This window comes from Balaenoptera physalus (assembly GCF_965194825.1).
Source record: "Balaenoptera physalus genome assembly, contig: HAP1_SCAFFOLD_550, whole genome shotgun sequence".
In the NCBI taxonomy this organism is placed as follows: Eukaryota; Metazoa; Chordata; class Mammalia; order Artiodactyla; family Balaenopteridae; genus Balaenoptera; species Balaenoptera physalus.
In genome coordinates, this window is record NW_028126182.1 from 446591 (window position 1) to 465659 (window position 19069).

Here is a 19069-nt window from a genome sequence, read left to right on the forward strand (position 1 = left end):
TGAGAACTGTGTTTGAGAGTAAATAATTTTGGAAGTAAATGAGTCTGGTTCAGTTTATCAGTTCACTGTAGTTTTTATTTATTCAACATGAAGAGAAAAACATCACAAAGCAAGTGACCCAAAATAGCACATGTTGTGCATTTCTTCAGCCCCTTGGCAGCATCAGGCAGATGTGTTCGCTCTGCACTGACTTGTGTGTGAATCTCCCGGCTCTTCACCCGCAGCTTGTTGACCTGGGACTCGGCAATGTCAGCCCGTTCCTCGGCCTCCTCCAGCTCGTGCTGGAGCTTGCGGAATTTGGCAAGATTAGCATTGGATTGTTCCTCCTAAGAATAAAGATGTGAGAGTTAGACTTGGTGGTTCTCATTGCACTTGTCACAAACAGGATTATTTCCTCAACTCAGATATTTCCTTCTTACGGTTTGTCATATCTGATTTCAAATCCAGACAGAACTTGTAACTTCAATTACATTTTTTACTCTAAAGAATGAAAGAAGAAATAGTTTTGAAATGGAAGAGACGAGCTCATTATGTCAAACCCATGTATACATGAAGTCTATTTACGATGTATGGACTGAGTGGAAAGGAGGAAGAGACCCATGTGCGCTCGCTCACAGAGGTTAGACAGTAAATGTAAGGTCAAATTCTAACTTCGGGAAAATCCCAGTTGAAGTGTTTTTGCCATATATTTTGACTCTGGTATACAGAGACGCTGCGGGTGGGGGGATGGGGATAGGAAGAAAGTATGCCCTTTGTTGGTTGCACTTACTACCATTCTTGCCTTTCCCTTTCCTGTTCCCTTTTCTTACCTCTTACCCACTACATTGTGTCTGGAAGAGTGGGGAACAACCAGGAAAAGTGAAGCTGGAGAATCTTCCAACACATCCTAATTTGCTACAGCGAATGTGCAGGGATAAGTCCCTGCTGATGACAGTGGTAGTGAGGGAAGGAGTCAGCTGGGGTAAAAGATTTCTATTTGGCTTTTGGGAACAATTGATTTTGTGCATTTCTAGAGGGAGAGGAATATTTATCATGGTGTTAGATTTTCTGCTGGATATTCTTTGCAGCTATCAAGTAAGGTGGGTTATTTGGAATTTTCTTTTTTCCCCCCAACCCCTACAAATTGCTTAATAATAAAAATATCTCGTCCTGTGGTCTTATTCTATAATTAGGATTTGGGGGTAAATTCATATTTATATCATCTCTCTTAAAATAAGAATGACATATTCTTACTTGGTCTCTTTCTTTCTCATTAACACATTCTCTTAATATACTTTCTACCCCCAATGAAGTTTCCTTCTTCCCTCAAGGGCTTAAAGATACTTACAGCCTCCTCAGCTTGTCTCTTGTATCATTTCACCTTTGCCTGTAATTTATCTACGAGGTCTTGCAGCCTGAGAACATTCTTGTGGTCTTCCTCAGTCTGGAAGTTTGAAAAAAATGGTCTGCATTGAATCCAACAAAATCAACCCACTACAGGTGGTGAAGTAAATCACTTTGATATGATGGCAGGTGGGCCTGTGGTAAATGTGGTCAACTCTGAGGCTTCCTTCATAGTATTAACAGTAGCCACTCTTGTTAAATGTCCACTGTGTGCAGGCACTATATTGGAGAGTTATACACTTCTCTAATCCTTACCTCCCTACTCTGGTGAGTAGATGTTTTTATTCTATTTTACAGGTGATGAATTAAGGTTGAGAGTGTTAGGTAACCTATCCGAGTTTAAAAAGAAACCAAAGTAGGACTAACACCAGTTTATCTGTCTTTGAAACCTGTATTCTTTCCTCACTTACACGATTTTCTAAAGGCCTTCCTGATTTTCCTAGCTTAGGAAAGGGTCTGTGATAGGTGATTGTGTCATTTGCCCCTTATATATATCAAGTTAACATGTAGCTATTTGTGAGTACCACATAGTCACCAGGTTTTCAATTTCCCTTTGTGCAGGAAGTCTGGATATTCTAGAAAGCTCTTCCCCTTACCTGGTAGGTGAGTTCCTTTACTCTTCTCTCGTGTTTCCGCAGATCTTTAACAGCCTCAGCATTACGTTTCTGCTCACTTTCAACCTCTCCTTCAAGCTCACGTACCTACAATCAAGAAAGATACTTATATAATCAGTTTTGGGGGATGTTAATTAACTCAGGACCTACTGACGATATTGGGTGGCTGTCCCCAGCCAGAGGATAAGGATGGGAGTCAATATACAAGAAGAGAGAAGGATGGGGGAGTGCCGTTTTCACTTCCCGGATTCAGAGAGATTGAGAGACCCACCCTTGCCTCCAGCTTCTGGATGTGCTTCTTGCCGCCCTTCAGGGCCAGCTGCTCAGCCTTGTCCAAGCGGTGCTGCAGGTCCTTCACCGTCTGCTCCAGGTTCTTCTTCATCCACTCCAGGTGGGCACTGGTGTCCTGCTCCTTCTTCAGCTCCTCGGCCATCATGGCCGTCTAATTAGTAAATAAACCAGTATAATAAACCTGGTAATGGCAGGTAACACACAGTGTCGTTAAACAAATGCTCATTTGCTCACGTCAGTGATGGCCTTCTCGGCCTTCTCTTCTGCATTGCGCGATTCTTGAATTACTTCTTCCACTTCACTCTGGAGTTGTGAAACATCATTTTCCAATTTTTTCTTGGTGTTGATCAGGCTGGTGTTCTGTTAAAAGGAGTGGAAATTTACAAGACCTGCAGTTTGCACACTTGGGATTTTACAAATGTCTTACTCGTTGGCTTATGCAGGGGACTAATGGCAACATTTCACTGAACTTTAAATATTTGTTCAGTGCAAAATGTTAATCATTTGCAAGGTTGGTTACCCCGCCCCGCCACTGCCCCAATGTCCATCTGATTTATGCATAAGGACATGGAGGTTCAAGAATGTCTATATTAGTTAATTGCTCTTTCAATTATATGTCAACCAGACATCGCTAGTGTTCTGTCCTTAAAAGGTTGGAAATATTAGAAAAGAGTCGATTCTTTTGTGAGAGCCTGGCACTGAGAGTTTCTCAGTTAGAAGGAATCTATTCTCTGTTAGCTTGAATGGTTTGCTCCCTTGGGGAATACTGAATTACTCTTACGAAACATTTTCTTAAAATTTCAACCCAGTGGTTCTCTAAGGGAAGCAATATCACCTCAGTGGGTATTTGGAAATGTATGGGGGTGGATATTTGTGGTTGTCAGAATAACTAGGGCGTGCTACTGCATTTAACGCCCGGGCTCTTCAGCGATGCTGAGTGTCCTGCAAGGCACAGGGACTGTGAACATAGCAGTGCTGAACGCTGAAGCGCTCCTGATGGGAAACGCTACGCGGAACATTTTCAGATTTTGGAGTCAACAGATATCTTTATTCAAGTTTATTCCACACCATGGTTTTCAAAATAATCTAGTCAAATCTTTTTAAATAAAAAAAGTAATACCCCTGCCCCGTTTTGGTAGAAAATCTTAAAAAGAACACACAGCAAAAAATCATCTATAATCGCATCACTTCTAGGTAATTGCAATTAATATTTTAAAGCATCTCCCCCATCCTTTTAAATATACACATATTTATAAAAATAGAGTACTTCCATATTATAATTCTGATTCGTCACTTTACAGTACACCAGCATTTGTTTGATGTGAGGGTCCCACCTGGGTGTGCAGGAGCTGGACGCGCTCGCTGGTGTCCAGGAGCTCCTGCTCTGCCATCTTCCTGCTCCACTCCGTCTGCTCCAGGGTGGCCGGCAGCTCCTCGATCTCGGCCTGCAGCAGGTTGGCTCTGCGCTCCACGACCGCCAGCTGCTCCTTCAGGTCCTCTTGGCCCCGGAGAGCATCATCAACGTGGAGCTGGGTATCCTGTTAAGTTAATAAAAAGGCTTAGACACTCTGAAGAGGATGTGAACATCCCAGGAGATGAACTGGAAGAATGGGTTGGTGCCAGGAACGGGAAATGACAGGCCTGTCATTTGAAGGAGCATGAAAATGGGGATGTCACCTGCTTAGGTGAGAGAGGATTATCAGGAGACTGATTCTTGTTGTGTTTTATGCCATCAACTTGTTATTTTTCATGTGTGAGTCACCAGTATCTATAATTTATGGAGCATTTTCCATATGCTGTACCCAGCACTTGACATCTGTCTTCTCACTTCATCCTCACAAGTAACCCTATGAGGTGGGTAGTTTCATTCTTAATTAGTAGAAGAAACAGAGGTTCTGAGAGGTTATAATAACTTGCCTAAAATCAGGCAGCTAGTAAATGACAAAACTAAGACTTGACCTCAGGCCTATTGGTGCCAAAGTCTTTTAATTTCTCTCATATCATAGCTTATCTCTGGGCTTCTGTTTGTTCTTTTATGGAATGTTTCTTTAAAAATAATATATTCGGACTTCCCTGGTGGCGCAGTGGTTAAGAATCTGCCTACCAATGCAGGACACATGGGTTCGAGTCCTGGTCCGGGAAGATCCCACATGCCACGGAGCAACTAAGCCCGTGTGCCACAACTACTGAGCCTGCGCTCTAGAGCCCATGCTCCGCGACAAGAGAAGCCACCGCAATGAGAAGCCCACACACCGCAAGGAAGAGTAGACCCTGCTCGACGCAACTAGAGAAAGCCTGCGTGCAGCAGCAAAGACCCAATGCAGCCAAAAATAAATAAATATATATTCTATGTGTATTTATTTTTAGCTACCTCCATACTATGAACTGTATAATTTGTTAAAAGAAAAAAAAAAAGGATGGTGTAACAAGAAGGTGTTGTGATGAATGGGAGATGGGTCACTTCCCTGACTTGTCTGGGCTGTTAATGTGGACCCATCTACCTTCAGGATCCCTTGGGTGTTCCTGTAGTTCCTCAAGCTCTCTGCTGCCAAGCGGTTGGTGTGGTTCAGCTGGATTTCCATTTCATTCAGATCTCCTTCCATCTTCTTCTTGACTCTCAGGGCATCATTCCTGCTCCTGATCTCAGCACCCAGTGTGCTCTGCATGGTCTCCACGACTCTAATGTGGTTCCTCTTCAGCTGGTCAATATCCTCATCTTTTTCAGCAATTTTCTTATCAACTTCAGACTTGACTTGGTTCAACTCCAGCTGGATATGCAGGATCTTTCCCTCTTCATGTTCAAGAGGTGCCTTAACAAAACAGTGATCAATTAATTAATAATCAATTGATAATGGAAAATGAATATTTGGAGGGTATTCCCTTGTGAGCCAAACTCTTACTAATATCAGTTTGTCTAATATTACAAAGTATAATAAAACAGCTCTAGGACCCTACTAGGTAAATCATCCTTTAATTTATTCAGTCATAGACTTTATTGGGCAACTCTGTAATAAGGGTGCTTTGTAAAGTATAAAGTGCTATACAAATATTATTCATATGAGTAGTAACAAAAATTATATGATTAAACTTATGTGTAGTAAACAGGAATTCTCTCCCGTTCTATAAATTAAAATGTTCATGTGATTCCTGTTGTAGAAATTCTCAGTTTTAAAACATATCTATATTTTTGATTACAAAATATGTGTCCATTGTGGAATGTGGGGTAATTTATAAAAACAAAACCTTCCTATTTTGCCTCCACTTAGAGGCACAATTTTAATGTGGTACATTTTTTTCTAGTTTTTTTCCTATTTATATATATTTATACATGATAAAGTTCTATTGTATATGCAAATGTGTGTCTTGCTTTAAAAATTATCCTCTACCATAAATATTTCCCCATATTAACTACATTTAATGGCTGTAGAAAATTGCATCATATGGATGTTCTATAGTTTGCTTTACCTTGTTTTTGGATTGGACATCTTGTGTGTAAGCTTTGCCTACATTTAGGATAATTTTCTTGGGATAGATTCTTAGAAATAGAACTGATAAGTCATATTATTACATTTTTAAGACTTTTGATAACTATTGCCAAATTGCCCTTCATAAAGGTTATATGAGTTCAGATTCTCACCTGCTCTGTAATAATGGATCCATCTCATAGTACCATTGCCCAATGAAAACAGTGGTGTTTCCACCAATGTTTATCTTTGATTTTCCCCCCACAACGTCAAAATACATACCTCTACTTCCTCTAAGGCAGCCTGAATTTCACATTTCTCTTGTTCCACTAGCTTCTTTATTTTCTCCAGTGCATGGATTTGCTTCCCTCCCTCAGCAATCTGCCCAGTGAGGTCCGAAATCTCCTCTGTGGGTGAACAGAAGGGAGAAGTGGTCAGACTGATATAACATGGAAAGGTGTTTCCAGGGCCATATAGGGTAGGGAAGTTCAAGAGCACTCATGCTGCAAGTTCTTATTTTCTCTCTTTAGCATTTCAAGTTGTTCCAGGGATTCCTCGTAGGCATTCTTGACCTTGAACAGCTCAGTACTGAGAGAACGGGACTCCCTCTGGGAGGCCTCAAGTTCAGCCTGGGTTTCCTCATACTTCTGTTTCCATTCTGATAGGACCTGAAAAACGGTAAACTGTCAGCTAATGGAAGGAGAAAGGGAGACTAAGTAAAACATCGGTGGAGTTTGAGCAGGTTGGGCCACCTTGTCAAAGTTCCTTTGCTTCTTATCGAGAGCCGCGCAGGCAGCATTAGACCGCTCCACATTAAGCATGAGGTCCTCCGCTTCATTCTGGAGTCGCTGCTTGGTCTTCTCAAGGGAAGCGCATTTGGTGTTCACGGCTTCTACGTGTTCCTCGGCTTCCTGCAGACGCTGGGCCAGCTTCTTCCTGAAAAGTTAGCCAGGCAGTTAAGGAGAGAGGTCAGGAACAGGGGCAAGTGCTAAACTCCTCAGCCCCCTTTCATAGTCCTTTTTCTACAATGTCAAGTAGCATGGTTTTCAAAACTGTGGTAGCCAGAACTGCTTTCCAGATGGATTAAACTGTGAAAAGGTCCAAAGTGGTGAACAACTGGACTCAAGTCCTTTTTGTTTTTGAATTGTTAGAGGCCATTGTTGGAGCTGACATTGTATGTATCTTACAGCATATGATTTCAGGATTTTCAGGGCTTCTGATTGAGTATGGTATGGAGAATGATTAGCCAGGGCAGTTCTATTGATTGATTTATATCTCATCTCATTCCAAAAAGGATTTGAGACTAACCAGATATTTTATTGGTCACAGATATACTGGGCATATTCTTTTGCTTTCTCAGACTTTACATTTTATTTTATATACTTTTCTTCCTAGAGAAAAATAACCAGTTTCTTCTAATAATATATATTTGGTCAGTCTCACCTGAGAGAGGAATGGATAAATAAATCAGGATAATTCATGTAGTCTAAGCAAAGGCAGGGTTTTTCTTTTTATTCCTTCTGAATTGTCTACATTCTTGCTTTACTCCCAATTGTGTGCCAACTATACATGCCTAAGGTACACAAAAACCTTTAGCCGTAATGCTCTAGAAGATCTACCTGAAGGTCTCCTTTGGTCTGTACCCAGACTAAGACTTTACTTTATTCAGACTAACCCTGAACATTATGCACAGTTCAGATGGCCTCCAACATGAGTTTTAAGAGATCTGTCTTTGTACTACAATACTTAAGAAGGTGGTCTCTGGAATCAGAATGTCTGGTTCTAATCCCAGCTGCACTATTTATTAATCATATGCTCTTGTGTTAGTTGGTTAACCTCTCACAGTCTCAATTTCCTCATCTGTAAAACAGGGATACGAATAATAATGCAATGTAATGTTGCTATGAAAACTAAATGAGTTAATAATAGGATAGTATTTGACAGTATGCACTTAGGGTAGCTTCTGCTTTTGTTATGTTATCATCATCATCACAGCTGTTTCTGGGAGTTGCTGAGTTGGGCAGCTGGGAAACCATGTCATGGCCCTCCTCTAGAGTTCACAGTACACACTTGGCCTCCTCCAGCTCCTCTGTGCGCTGGATGGCGTCCGTCTCGTATTTGGTTCTCCACTGGGCCACCTCGCTGTTGGCCTTGGACAGCACCCTCTGCAGCTAGGCCTTGGCTTCCTGCTCCTCCTCATACTGTCCCCGCAGCAGGTCACAGTCGTGGAGGGAGGACTGCAGGGCGTGGGCCAGGGCGTTCTTGGCCTGTGGAAGTATGAGTTCAGTGACTTAAATTCATTTCTTCAGTGATATTTAATTTATACACTTAAAGGAGAACCTAACTGAATATGTTTAGATTTGATCAGTCGAGAATACTTTTGGTAAAACTTACTTTAGTTTCTTCCTCTAGCTGACATTTCAGCTCCTCAATCTGCTGCGTAAATGCTTGTTTGGTCCTTGAAAGCTGAGAGACCAAAGCATCTTTCTCATCCAATTGTCGGGAATATTCACCTAAGAATTACCGAAGTAAAGGAATTTGTTCATGGCATAAACAAACAAGCCTAAAGTTTGTATATATAATTATATGTATATGACAAATATATACTTTATCTAATTATAAATATTGTTACAGAATTGGCTAGATTAAAAAGCAGCATTGCTATTGTAGTGTAACAAATAAACTAGTCTGCTGATTCTTTCTTGCTTTTTTCTATTTCTTCTAACCCGCTCAGCAAATTCCTATAGTTGATTACTCCCCTCTAATATGGGAGTATTGCTGTTAATTCAGAACCCCCGGGATTGCTTTTGTCTAGTACATAATTGCGGGACTGAGGGAAATCTCTACCCGCTTCCATCTGCAGGCGTGCTCTCTGAGCCGTCAGGTCATTGATCAGCCGCTGCTGCTCTTCTTCCTTTGTCTTAAGTTCACTCACTTGATCTTCTAGAGCGCGGCACATCTTTTCAAGGTTTCCCTACAGCACATTGTACCCGTGAAAGATGAGACATTGAATACAATGAAAAAAAAAAAAAGTTACCACTGGATTCTTAAAATATTTTTAGAGTGAATAAATTTATGTCAAGTGTGAGTAGAAACTTATGGCACCAACTCTATGGAACATGCTAGGATTCAAGTAAGACGGGTGCATAATCTCCCTAAAGTGCTCATTGTTGGAACTCATTCATTTATCCCAGTGATACTTGACACTGATACTTAAAGTAGATTTGGAAATAATCTTAACAAATTATATCCAGTATTTTAAAAAAATGAAATAAAATGGAATAGATTAGAATACAAAATTTTAGATCAGTGCTATAAACTGCCTACAAACAGTGTTTAATGCCAGAGAACAATGAGGGTTCTTACAGGTTATTAACTATGCTCATTTAAAGACAGTATTGGGTACCTTGGCTTTGGAAATGGTCTCTGAATTACTGCTAAGGTCGTCAGTCTCCATCTTCAGCTCACTCTTCTCCTTCTCCAGCTTCTGCTTGACCCTCTGCAGGTTGTCAATCTGCTCCCCCAGCTCGGCCACACGGTCCGCGTGCTTCTTCCTCAGCGTGGCCGCCGTGGCCTTGTGCTGCAGGGCGGCCTCCTCCAGGTCCCTGCGCATTTTCTGGAGCTCGGCCTCCCGCTTCTTGTTCATCTCAGTCTGGGCCGAAGTGGCCCCGCCGGCCTCTTCCAGCCGCTCGCTGATCTCCTCCAGCTCCCGGGAGAGGTCCGAGCGCTGCTTCTCTGCTTTGGCGCGGGAGGCCCGCTCCGCCTCGATCTCCTCCTCCAGCTCCTCGATGCGGGCCTGGCAGTGACACAGCACATTAACATGAACTCATCTCAATTTCAGTTTTTTTGGGTGCAGAAACAAATGGAGGTGAGATGACTCACCTGCAACTCTTTGATTTTCTTCTGCAGTTGAATTTCTACTGCCTGCTCATCTTCAATTTTGCTTAGCAGATTGCTGATTTCAAATTCTTTCCTTTAGACAGAAGAACAAGGCGTATTAGTACCCATACGAATTGAAAGATGATGTTGCATAGAATCTTTTTTCTGGAGTTCCTACTTTTTAAGTTTCTCATCAAGTTGCTGTTTGTCATTTTCTATATCTACTATGGATTCTTGGGCCAATTTTAGGTCACCCTCCACTTTCCTCTTGGCTCTTTCTAGATCCGTTCGAAGTTTCTTTTCTTGTTCTAGAGACCCTTCAAGCTAATGAGAAAATAAACTTTGTTAAAAATTGAAAGTATATTTAAAAAAAAACTTTCAAATGGGTATTAAAAACACACATCATCCACTTGCTGCTCTAGCTTGGCTTTAGCTTTGTTCAGGGTGTTCACTTTGTCCTCTTCTGCCTGCAGGTCATCCAGCGTCCGCTGATGGGCCGCCTGGAGGGCCTTCTTCTCCTTGGTCAGCTTAGCTATGACTTCGTCCAGGCCTGCCATCTCTTCTGTGAGGTTTTTCACCTAGAAAGGTTAAGGAAGAGATTATCTCTGCTCTAAAGCAGCTTAGTTAGATGGCAGAGTCTCTATATGCTGTATACAAATATATTTCATACCTTGTTCTCTGTGGCATGTTTCTCCTTCTCAACCTTGGCCAGTGTCAGCTCAAGGTCATCTATGTCTTTCTTCAATTCTGAACATTCGTCCTCCAATTTCCTCTTCTTGGCCGTCAGCTCAGCATTGATCTATCTCTTCCTCATCCTCAGCTCTCTCAGTCACTTCCTTGATCTTTGCCACCAGCTGGATTTTGTTTTTAATCAGTTGCTCACACCTCTCCTCTGCATCAGCCAAGGCATCAGCTTCCTGTGGAGAGATTTGCTGAGCTGTTTAGAGAATTGTTACTTATTTTGAACTTGTTCTTTACACAAAGTAGTAGTGTTTACTGAATGCTAATGAATTTTTCAGTATGAATATAAATTAATTGAACATCATTCCATTGTCTGGAGAAATGTAGCTAATTAGATATGGCACTATAGATTTAGAAGCAAATTAGGCTGAAAAATGACTGGATTGAAGCAATTGACTATTTTAAAAAGTATTGTGTAGAAGAGTGGAAGGACCAAAGGAAGCCAGGGTTCTTGTCCCAAATTTGCCTCCATATGTATGACCTTGTGCAAATTGATTTACTCCTCTTACCCTCAATTATCTCATGTAATTAAGAGGATTGGAATAAATGATTGCTAAGAGCATTTCAACTATAATATTCAAAGATTTTTGACTTAGTCAAATTGGTTAGTTTTGGTTTTGATCATTCCCTACTTGCCTCAAACAACTAGTTGCTACATTAAATTTTAAAAAGGAAAACTACGTAAGATTATGCCTATAAATACATTTCCATGAAGCATTTTTCATGTACTCAAAACCTCCCTGATAGACCATAACAGTGCTGTATAATTGTCCAAGGTTTCCATTTCCATTTTAAGAATTACCTATTAGTCTCAAAATGAATATTAGACTATATAAGAACTTGTAATTTTGAGAAACTACATAACTCAATGAGGTTGTTATAAATGATTAAAGGACTCATAAAAATCAGTTCAGCCACGACCTTATTACTCTGGGCTGGGGAATTTCTTTAACTTCTCAGTGTTTGTTTATATCTTAAGTTTTTTAAAATGCTTAAACTTTTGATAATGAGGCCTTCCAGGGTTCCTTTGCTTTTATTTTTTTATTTTATTTATTTTATTTTTATTTTTTTAATTTTTATTTATTTTTATGGCTGTGTTGGGTCTTCGTTTCTGTGCGAGGGATTTCTCTAGTTGCGGCAAGCGGGGACCACTCTTCATCGCGGTGCACGGGCCTCTCACTATCGCGGCCTCTCTTGTTGCGGAGCACAGGCTCCAGACGCGCAGGCTCAGTAATTGTGGCTCACGGGCCCAGTTGCTCCGCGGCATGTGGGATCTTCCCAGACCCCGGGCTCGAACCTGTGTCCCCTGCAATTGGCAGGCGGATTCTCAACCACTGTGCCACCAGGGAAGCCCCGCTTTTATTTTTAATAGTCATACACTCAGTATATATTTACTCACTGACTAATGATAATACCTATGAAAAGAGGTTAAGATGAAGAGGCTGTGATTGGGAAAATGTAACCTTCATATAAGTGAACTTGTCAGAAGGAAAAGTTGAAAATAGCTTAAACATTTTAAGAAAACTATCCTTTTTTTTTTACAGATTTCTTCATGACATTGTTGGGCTTGTTGGACCAAGAAAATGGGAGGTTGTATTTGGCCAGAGTGCTGATGCCAAGCCTACCCCCACTCTGATTACAACTTCTTCTTTAACCAATAAACAGAGGCCTTGAGAACTCAGGATCAGTATCAAAGGAAGAATCACAGCGGTCACTAGCTCTGTCTTCCACCGTGGTAGTTCAGTTTAAGTAACTGCAAATGAATTTATTGAGCTAAATCCTGGGGGTTGAGGAAAAGAGATACAGAGAGAAATAAGAATAACTGTCTTTTATGAGTTTAAATACAATCTCATACACTTGTATTCAGGAAATAGGGCTCTTAAGACTGGGATGAAGCAGGCAAGGCAGATGAGTAAAATGACTGAGATTTGGGGGCTTGCCTTTAAACTGCTTCCTTCATGCCTATTAAATTTGTGATATTGTTAAATAAATTCTTCAATCTCCCATTTTCCATTTGCAATTTGGAAGTAGTTGGTGCCTTACTTCTTCACAGGAATATTGAAAGTTAAGTGAAATACTGATAAAAGCAACTAGAAATTTTCTTTTTCAAGAAAAGGCCATTTGTAAATCCAGAGTGTATGTGAATTCCAGAAAAGCTTCCATGACATGGTGCATTCAGCACACAGAGTACTCACAGATTGAACCTGGAGCTGCAGCTCATTTTTCTCTTTCAAGAGAGTCACCATTTTTTCCTCCAGTTCCTTTCTTTTTGCCTCTGACTTGGCAAGTTCATCTTTGGTTTTCTGGAACTCTTCCTTCATGGTGGCCATCTCCTTCTCTGTCTTCGCACCTTTCAGCAGGGGCTTGATCTTGAAGAAGAGTTTCATCCAGGGCCAGTGCTTGACGTTCATGAAGGCACGTACATTATACTGGATGCAGAAAAGGACTTCTCTGAAATGACCGAAAAGTATCAGTGTAGATTGATCCATTAGAGACAATGTTATTGTTAGTATTATTTTTTTTACATACAAACTCCCCTTTTAATGACCCCCCCACATGTAAATGATGTGTCAAATTCTGTATATTTTATATGCAGGACACACACACACACACGCCCTCACACTCAGAGTGGTCCTCAGTATGACCACTTTGCTAATGTGCACTGCTCATACTGAACGATTGTGTGTTCTCAAGTCCCTGTCACATTAGCAAAGAAGCTGACTTTAGAGGAAGAATACTTTGTATATATGAGCAACACGTACCATTTTAAGAACATTTGAGAAATCACAATATTAGTGACTTGGGAGTGGGTGTGGCAGGTGTAAGTTAATTGTGCTGCTTGGCCTTGAAAGGGCATGGCTTGCTTTCCTAACTGCCCACCTAAATTGAGCTTATGGTTTATCCTGTTTTCCTTGAAACCTCTCCTCTTATTTTAATTGCTGCCGAATTATCTACTCCATAAACAACTTTTGTTAGTTTCTTCACATAATAGACTGGCTTTTCTCAAGTCCTTTCAAATGCCTACTTCTTACCTGCTCAGTTAGATTGTTAATGTCTGAAGAGCATTTAGCTACAAAATTTGTTTTATTTAAATAACATTTTAAAATAGTAATAAAAGATATTCCTGCACACTGTAGCAATAGACTGGCAAGGGTTACCTGCCTTATAACAATGTGTGTGCCTCTTCAAGCTTGTTAAAATGGAGATTCTATTTCTGTAGGTCCAATTTATAAGAACCATATCTCTGAGAAGGCCGATATCATGACATAAACCATAATGTTGACACATGGAAAAGACTTGGGAACACTTATACCACAGAAGTAAATAAGTACAGATGAGCAAAATGAATGCAAAACGTGTGTGTAAGGACAGGGAATGCAGTAGTGCTGGGTGGATGGGTTGGATGAGGTTAATTAGAGGAAGCGGAAATGGAAGTCTTGAATTGGTAAAGAGATAAATTAGGCTGAGAGGGGAGGGCTTGTACAAACAGGAGAGAAGGAGATAAGCAAATTGTTTAGCCTGGCTGGAAAAGGCTGTGCGGTGGGAGATGATAGATGAGGTAGGGAATAGAGAGTGGCCTTGACAGACACACAGACAACTTGGATTTGATGTGGGAGACCGTGGGGAACTGCAAACAGATACGGCATGATGAAAATAGTGCTTACTGCAAATGATTCCTGCTGCTGTATGTGAGATGAGTGAAAGGGAGAAACTGAGGGAGGAGAGAAGTTTTGAAGGGAATCTCAGTGTGAGGGGTTAAGCAGAGGCTGATGTGTTGTAAGAGTGAGTTCCGAACTGGGTGAGAAGTGCATGTTAACCACAAAATGAAAGAGTTACTGAGTAAGGAAGACCGATGTAAAGTCTCTAAGAGACCTTACAGTCCTTATCCTCTGCATGGTTACCTCCTTTGCAACATCTTCTGATATTCTACCCTCATTAGGAATCCCCTACAGATGGCTTGAGTTCTTGTTATAATCTGGACCAACTTTTCATCTCTCATTTCTTCCAGAAGACCCAGCAGGCCAGCTTTGAAGAAAACCTGGAGAGAGGGAAGGTTCCAAATCATCCCCAGACTACAGGAGATCCAGCCATGGCAGAGGACTTGGATCAGGTGTAAGTGATAGCCATACCTTTGTATGTCCAAATTTGTACTGGGTGTGATCAATATCAATAGAGGCAAGAAGCTTCTCAGAAGCCTTCTTGCTGTCAATGAACTGTCCATCTGGAATAGCACTTGCATTTAAAGCTCTGTATCTGTTCAGCCGAAGAAAAGAAGAATGATTAGGAAGGTGTGATCATATATGAAAACCAAACGACACCAAAAAAAGTCAGTAAAAAGAGAAAAAGCAAAAGTAGAAAATCCAGCTGTCCTTTTAGGTTCAGGTAGTGAAACAATATGATTTTTCCACAAGCTAATGCATGCTTCCGTCCTATTTTTAAGAAATGCCACCTTCTCTAGCCTGTATTCTGTTCTTGCACCACAAGACTATATTATTTGACTTAATTTCGTAGTATTGATGAAGCAGGATACATAAAAACAATGAACAGAGGACAACAGTGAAAATGATTAATTAGTCACAGCATTCAGTGAAATATGACAGAGGGAGACTGGCCTTTGTTTAAAATCCCCATATAAGATTCGGCTTGGGAACCCCTTCCTGCCGATGCGGATGGCCTCCAGCACACCGTTGCACCTCAGCTGGTGCAGGACAAGATCATGCTCCATGGCGCCTAAAAATAAATCAGAGTACTTACTACTGGGCACTGAATTTTCAAACTTGTGCCTGTTTGATTATTTCATGCTCTTAGATCTTACCAGGAGTTTGGTTTCGTTGGGAATGATACACCGTACGAAGTGAGGGTGTGTGCTCCTCAGGTTGTTCATCAGTTTATTTAAATATTCCTAGAAAACCAGGTAGAAGGGACTTGATGAGAAAGTTCTATTTCAGATTGCCTTTTTTGGTAATTATATGGAACGAACCTAGGCACTTTCTTAACTATATTAGGTAAAAGTCTATGAGGCTTCAGTTGCTCTGTGTTTTAAAGGTCTCAAGAGTTCTAGCCTGCCAAATAACTGAAAGGCTAAAGTGCTGGGAAGAAATGCAGCTCTCCCTGGTATTCATTTATGACACCTAGGATCTATCCTGTAAACAAACTGCAAATTCAGTAGCCTTGACACACAGCAAGTATTCTTGACCGGGAATCAGAAGACAAAAGACTACAGTCTCGCTTTGCCACTAATGAGCTCCTTGACTCTATAAAATCCCTTTTCTCTTTCTGGGCCTCATCTGAAAATAGTTGAGATTACCTCTAAGGCCTCTTTCATCTCTCTCTGCGCTAATATGTTTCACAGTAGTAGTTTACAGTGGTAACCTAGGTTAGCCACTGTCCAATGTTTGCCATTCCTTCCTTGAGTGTATTATTCCCTGGGACCTGTAACCTCTTGTTTTTTGGTTTTTGTTTTTGGAAGAGTCTAAAATCATAAGACTACATGACCTTGTGTGAGTGGATCTTGGGTACCTGAGAATGATCACAGTCTGAAGCATATGGGGGGAGTTATTCCAGAAATAGAGTAACTGATTATGACAGACAGTGGTGTTTTACTCCACCACAGAAAACTAGCAAGTAGCTATTTCTCAGTATTTCTTAGGTATATTCGTTGAGAAGGCAGAGGTGCTTTATTTTTCATATCTCAGTTAACTATTAGGAAATAAAGTGAGTAATGTGAGTTTCTAATCTTGCAATTATGTACAAGGATAAGTTGATGAAACAAGGGCATATTTGGTGAAATAATGCAAATTGGTAGTGAGAAAAAAAGAACAGGGCTGTTTTCTTGTTTAGGTCATACATAGTATCTGCATTTTAGTTTTAAAAAGAACGAGACTTAGCCATAGAAATCCTGACAAAGCAACCATTAGACCAGATGCTCCATATGTTCCCCTTTAGAAGAGCCAGTTTTTAAGCCATCTAAGAGAATCACATTATTTGTAGTAATGTTATTATTACTGTTATTCTTAAGAGAGATTTTTCTATCTTAATCATCAATCTAAATCACTAGGTTTGGCTTTAGATAATTTTCAGCTATTACAAAAAATTAAATCCACCTCAGAGGACAAAGATGTGATTTGGTGGAAGGATGTCCTAAAGGGTGTGTCTCAGGCTCAATTCTCAAAGGGGAACTCAGGAACATTCTCAAAGGGCAACATTAGTGGAATAAAGATAAGGCTTTCCACAGGGAGACCTTTGAAGTTCAGCTGTGCTTCCTTAAAAATCGGCCTTATTATATAGCGAGAAAGCTTCGAAGGACATTTTGGAATTCCTGAATACATTAGATGAGCATAATAAGGAATAAGAAGTAAAACATTCAGCCCTACAGGAGGAGTATTGCTTTGGCTGTACCCTGACAAGGAGGAATATTTGAAGTAATTCCTGTTAACATTCCATTCCCTCCTAATTTATTCTAAATCCTTTATTCTTATCCTAATTATGATAAGTCATAGAAACTGAACAGATTTTTCGAATGAAATTTGTACTTCACCCTGAAAAGGGCTAACACAGTCTGGAAAGAAGAGCCCTTCTTCTTAGCACCTTTCTTTGCGCCACTGTCTAAGATAAAAAGAAAACCCATCAACGAAAGTAGAGTCCCAGAGGCTGGAACGGTATGTGAAAGTTCTGTGGGGAGAGGTTAATTTAGATCAGGGGCACAGAAAGTACCAGCTTCAGCACTAGCATATGTGGAAAAGAGACTGGCCAGAGTCTTCACTGCAGACGTCTGGTACAGCCCAACCACACTGCTGTTCAGGGGGTCCTTGTTCTTGTCCAGCCAGCCGGCGATGTTGTAATCCACGGTGCCCGCGTAGTGAACCAGCGAGAAGTGGGTCTCGGCCCTGCCCTTGACCACTTTGGGCTTCTGGAAGTTGGCACACTTGCCCAGGTGCTGGTCATACAGCTTGTTCTTGAAGGAGGTGTCTGTGGCCTTGGGGAACATGCACTCCTCTTCCAGGATGGAGAAGATACCCAGTGGCTGAATTCAGAAAAGTAGACATTGGTGTCAACCTATCTGGTCTCAAAAGATATAGACATAGTGGCTGTCGTTTGATTGAATTATGAGCACTCCTAATTAAATATATTTATAAAGTAAACCAGGGTCATAGCTCAAAGAGGTCCTTTTGTTATCACTAGAATGACTTTTCCACCATTCTTTCTCACATTCAATCCATAGCATTATTTTCAATTTAAAGAATAGCTGGATATAAACTCCAAATGTCAGCACTGCATAAGTGGGGGCGACTTATTAATATGTTCTGTGATTATGTGATTACCACATTTTCCCCTGTTTGGTGAATTAATCTATTGTCAGAGTTTCATTTTTCTATGAAAAGGACTTACTGACTTAGAATGATGTTTACTTTATATGCAATAACTTAACGGTATAAATAATGCAAACCTTATTTAAGACATTTTGTGCATTTAATCCCTTAAAGATAGATTATGAAGAAGCATAGCAATTTGACTCTTGACTTCCAAACAGGTTACCTTTGATATAAGCCCTAGCTGTGTGACCTGTGCATTAATTTTGATTTAGAAAATAGTTATTTCTATTGTTGACATCTTGGATCATAGTGGAGATAGATTTAGAACAAATGAGGTAGTTCTTCTAGTGAAGCAGACCATCTCAATAGAGATGCTGCTTTAAACTTGGATCTGAGTCAGTGTTAGAACAGAACTTGTTATGACAAAATGAAGCTAAACACTCTCTGATTCTTCTTACGTAAAAGTTGAAAAGAGAAAGTCATTTCTAAAGTAATTTTCTAACTTGTTCTGATATCAGTCTATTTAAGATTACAGTAATACATTCTGGAGTTGCTTAAGGCACTTGGGAAAGTTATCCTTTCAGTTCGGGTTTCCTTTAGAAGTCAAACAGACCTTCTCGATGAGCTCAATGCAGGCGGCCAGGTCCATCCCGAAGTCGATGAACTCCCACTCGATGCCCTCCTTCTTGTACTCCTCCTGCTCCAGCACGAACATGTGGTGGTTGAAACACTGTTGCAGTTTCTCGTTGGTGAAGTTGATGCACAGCTGCTCCAGGGTGTTGAACTGCACAAAACCAAATTTCCAACATTAAGTGGATTTTTATAGCAGTAGAATTCATTACTGAAAAATCTTTTATTGAAAATATGTGGAATACAATAACGAAATAAAGTTTAAACTGACTGTTGTCTCTTCAGAAATCCCAGGGAAAAAATAATCATTTTTGACATGAACCCTTTTCATGATTTCTGAGCATTATTTAAAGGCACAGCTGTCAATCACACAGCAAGAGTTCTGGTAGAATCTACCTCTTTCCACCTCTGAAGACTGCATGGGCAAAAATGTGCATTAAAAGTATAACCATGATCCTATGAGTTATGGTTCAGATTTAAGGGTGAAAGTAATTCATTACAAAGCCTCACTTCTTTTACCCCCCCCATTCAAGATAAAGGTCACATTTTCACTTTTGGCGTCACCTTATTAAGGAAAGCTTTTCTTAAGACCTTTAGTTGATGTGCAGAGTGAAATTAATAGGCTAATTGCTCTTCTATTCATATCAAACATTTGGTAAATCCTCATTGTCAGGTCTGTGAAAGTGGGGACCTGATGTGGTATAGAAATTGAAGATCTGATGGAGTCTTTATAATAATTGACACCCTCATTTTA

General features: G+C 40.5%; 2 long non-coding RNA genes and 1 pseudogene across 3 annotated transcripts in view; 2 read left to right on the plus strand and 1 right to left on the minus strand.

The window, feature by feature from the left end:
- The window catches only part of LOC309653529, a 51681-nt gene extending 37246 nt beyond the window's left edge, over window positions 1–14435 (plus strand). The window contains exons 2-3 of the long non-coding RNA XR_014259240.1: window positions 11917–12121; window positions 14382–14435. This is a non-coding gene — a long non-coding RNA (uncharacterized lncRNA). The remainder of the gene's footprint in view (window positions 1–11916; window positions 12122–14381) is intronic.
- The window catches only part of LOC309653528 (myosin-8-like), a 27146-nt pseudogene continuing 8077 nt past the window's right edge, over window positions 1–19069 (minus strand). The window contains exons 13-38 of the transcript in view: window positions 18299–18469; window positions 17087–17396; window positions 16911–16978; window positions 15189–15275; window positions 14986–15103; window positions 14503–14626; window positions 14275–14411; window positions 12568–12823; window positions 10302–10548; window positions 10033–10209; window positions 9810–9955; window positions 9635–9725; window positions 9159–9548; window positions 8600–8726; window positions 8147–8265; window positions 7823–8019; window positions 6505–6688; window positions 6255–6420; window positions 6035–6159; window positions 4790–5098; window positions 3623–3826; window positions 2523–2648; window positions 2269–2439; window positions 1980–2084; window positions 1328–1423; window positions 1–326 (exon numbers count right to left, since the gene is read on the minus strand). The product of the transcript in view is annotated as a myosin-8-like (transcript). The remainder of the gene's footprint in view (window positions 327–1327; window positions 1424–1979; window positions 2085–2268; window positions 2440–2522; window positions 2649–3622; window positions 3827–4789; window positions 5099–6034; window positions 6160–6254; window positions 6421–6504; window positions 6689–7822; window positions 8020–8146; window positions 8266–8599; window positions 8727–9158; window positions 9549–9634; window positions 9726–9809; window positions 9956–10032; window positions 10210–10301; window positions 10549–12567; window positions 12824–14274; window positions 14412–14502; window positions 14627–14985; window positions 15104–15188; window positions 15276–16910; window positions 16979–17086; window positions 17397–18298; window positions 18470–19069) is intronic.
- The window catches only part of LOC309653530, a 21399-nt gene continuing 16757 nt past the window's right edge, over window positions 14428–19069 (plus strand). The window contains exon 1 of the long non-coding RNA XR_014259241.1: window positions 14428–14485. This is a non-coding gene — a long non-coding RNA (uncharacterized lncRNA). The remainder of the gene's footprint in view (window positions 14486–19069) is intronic.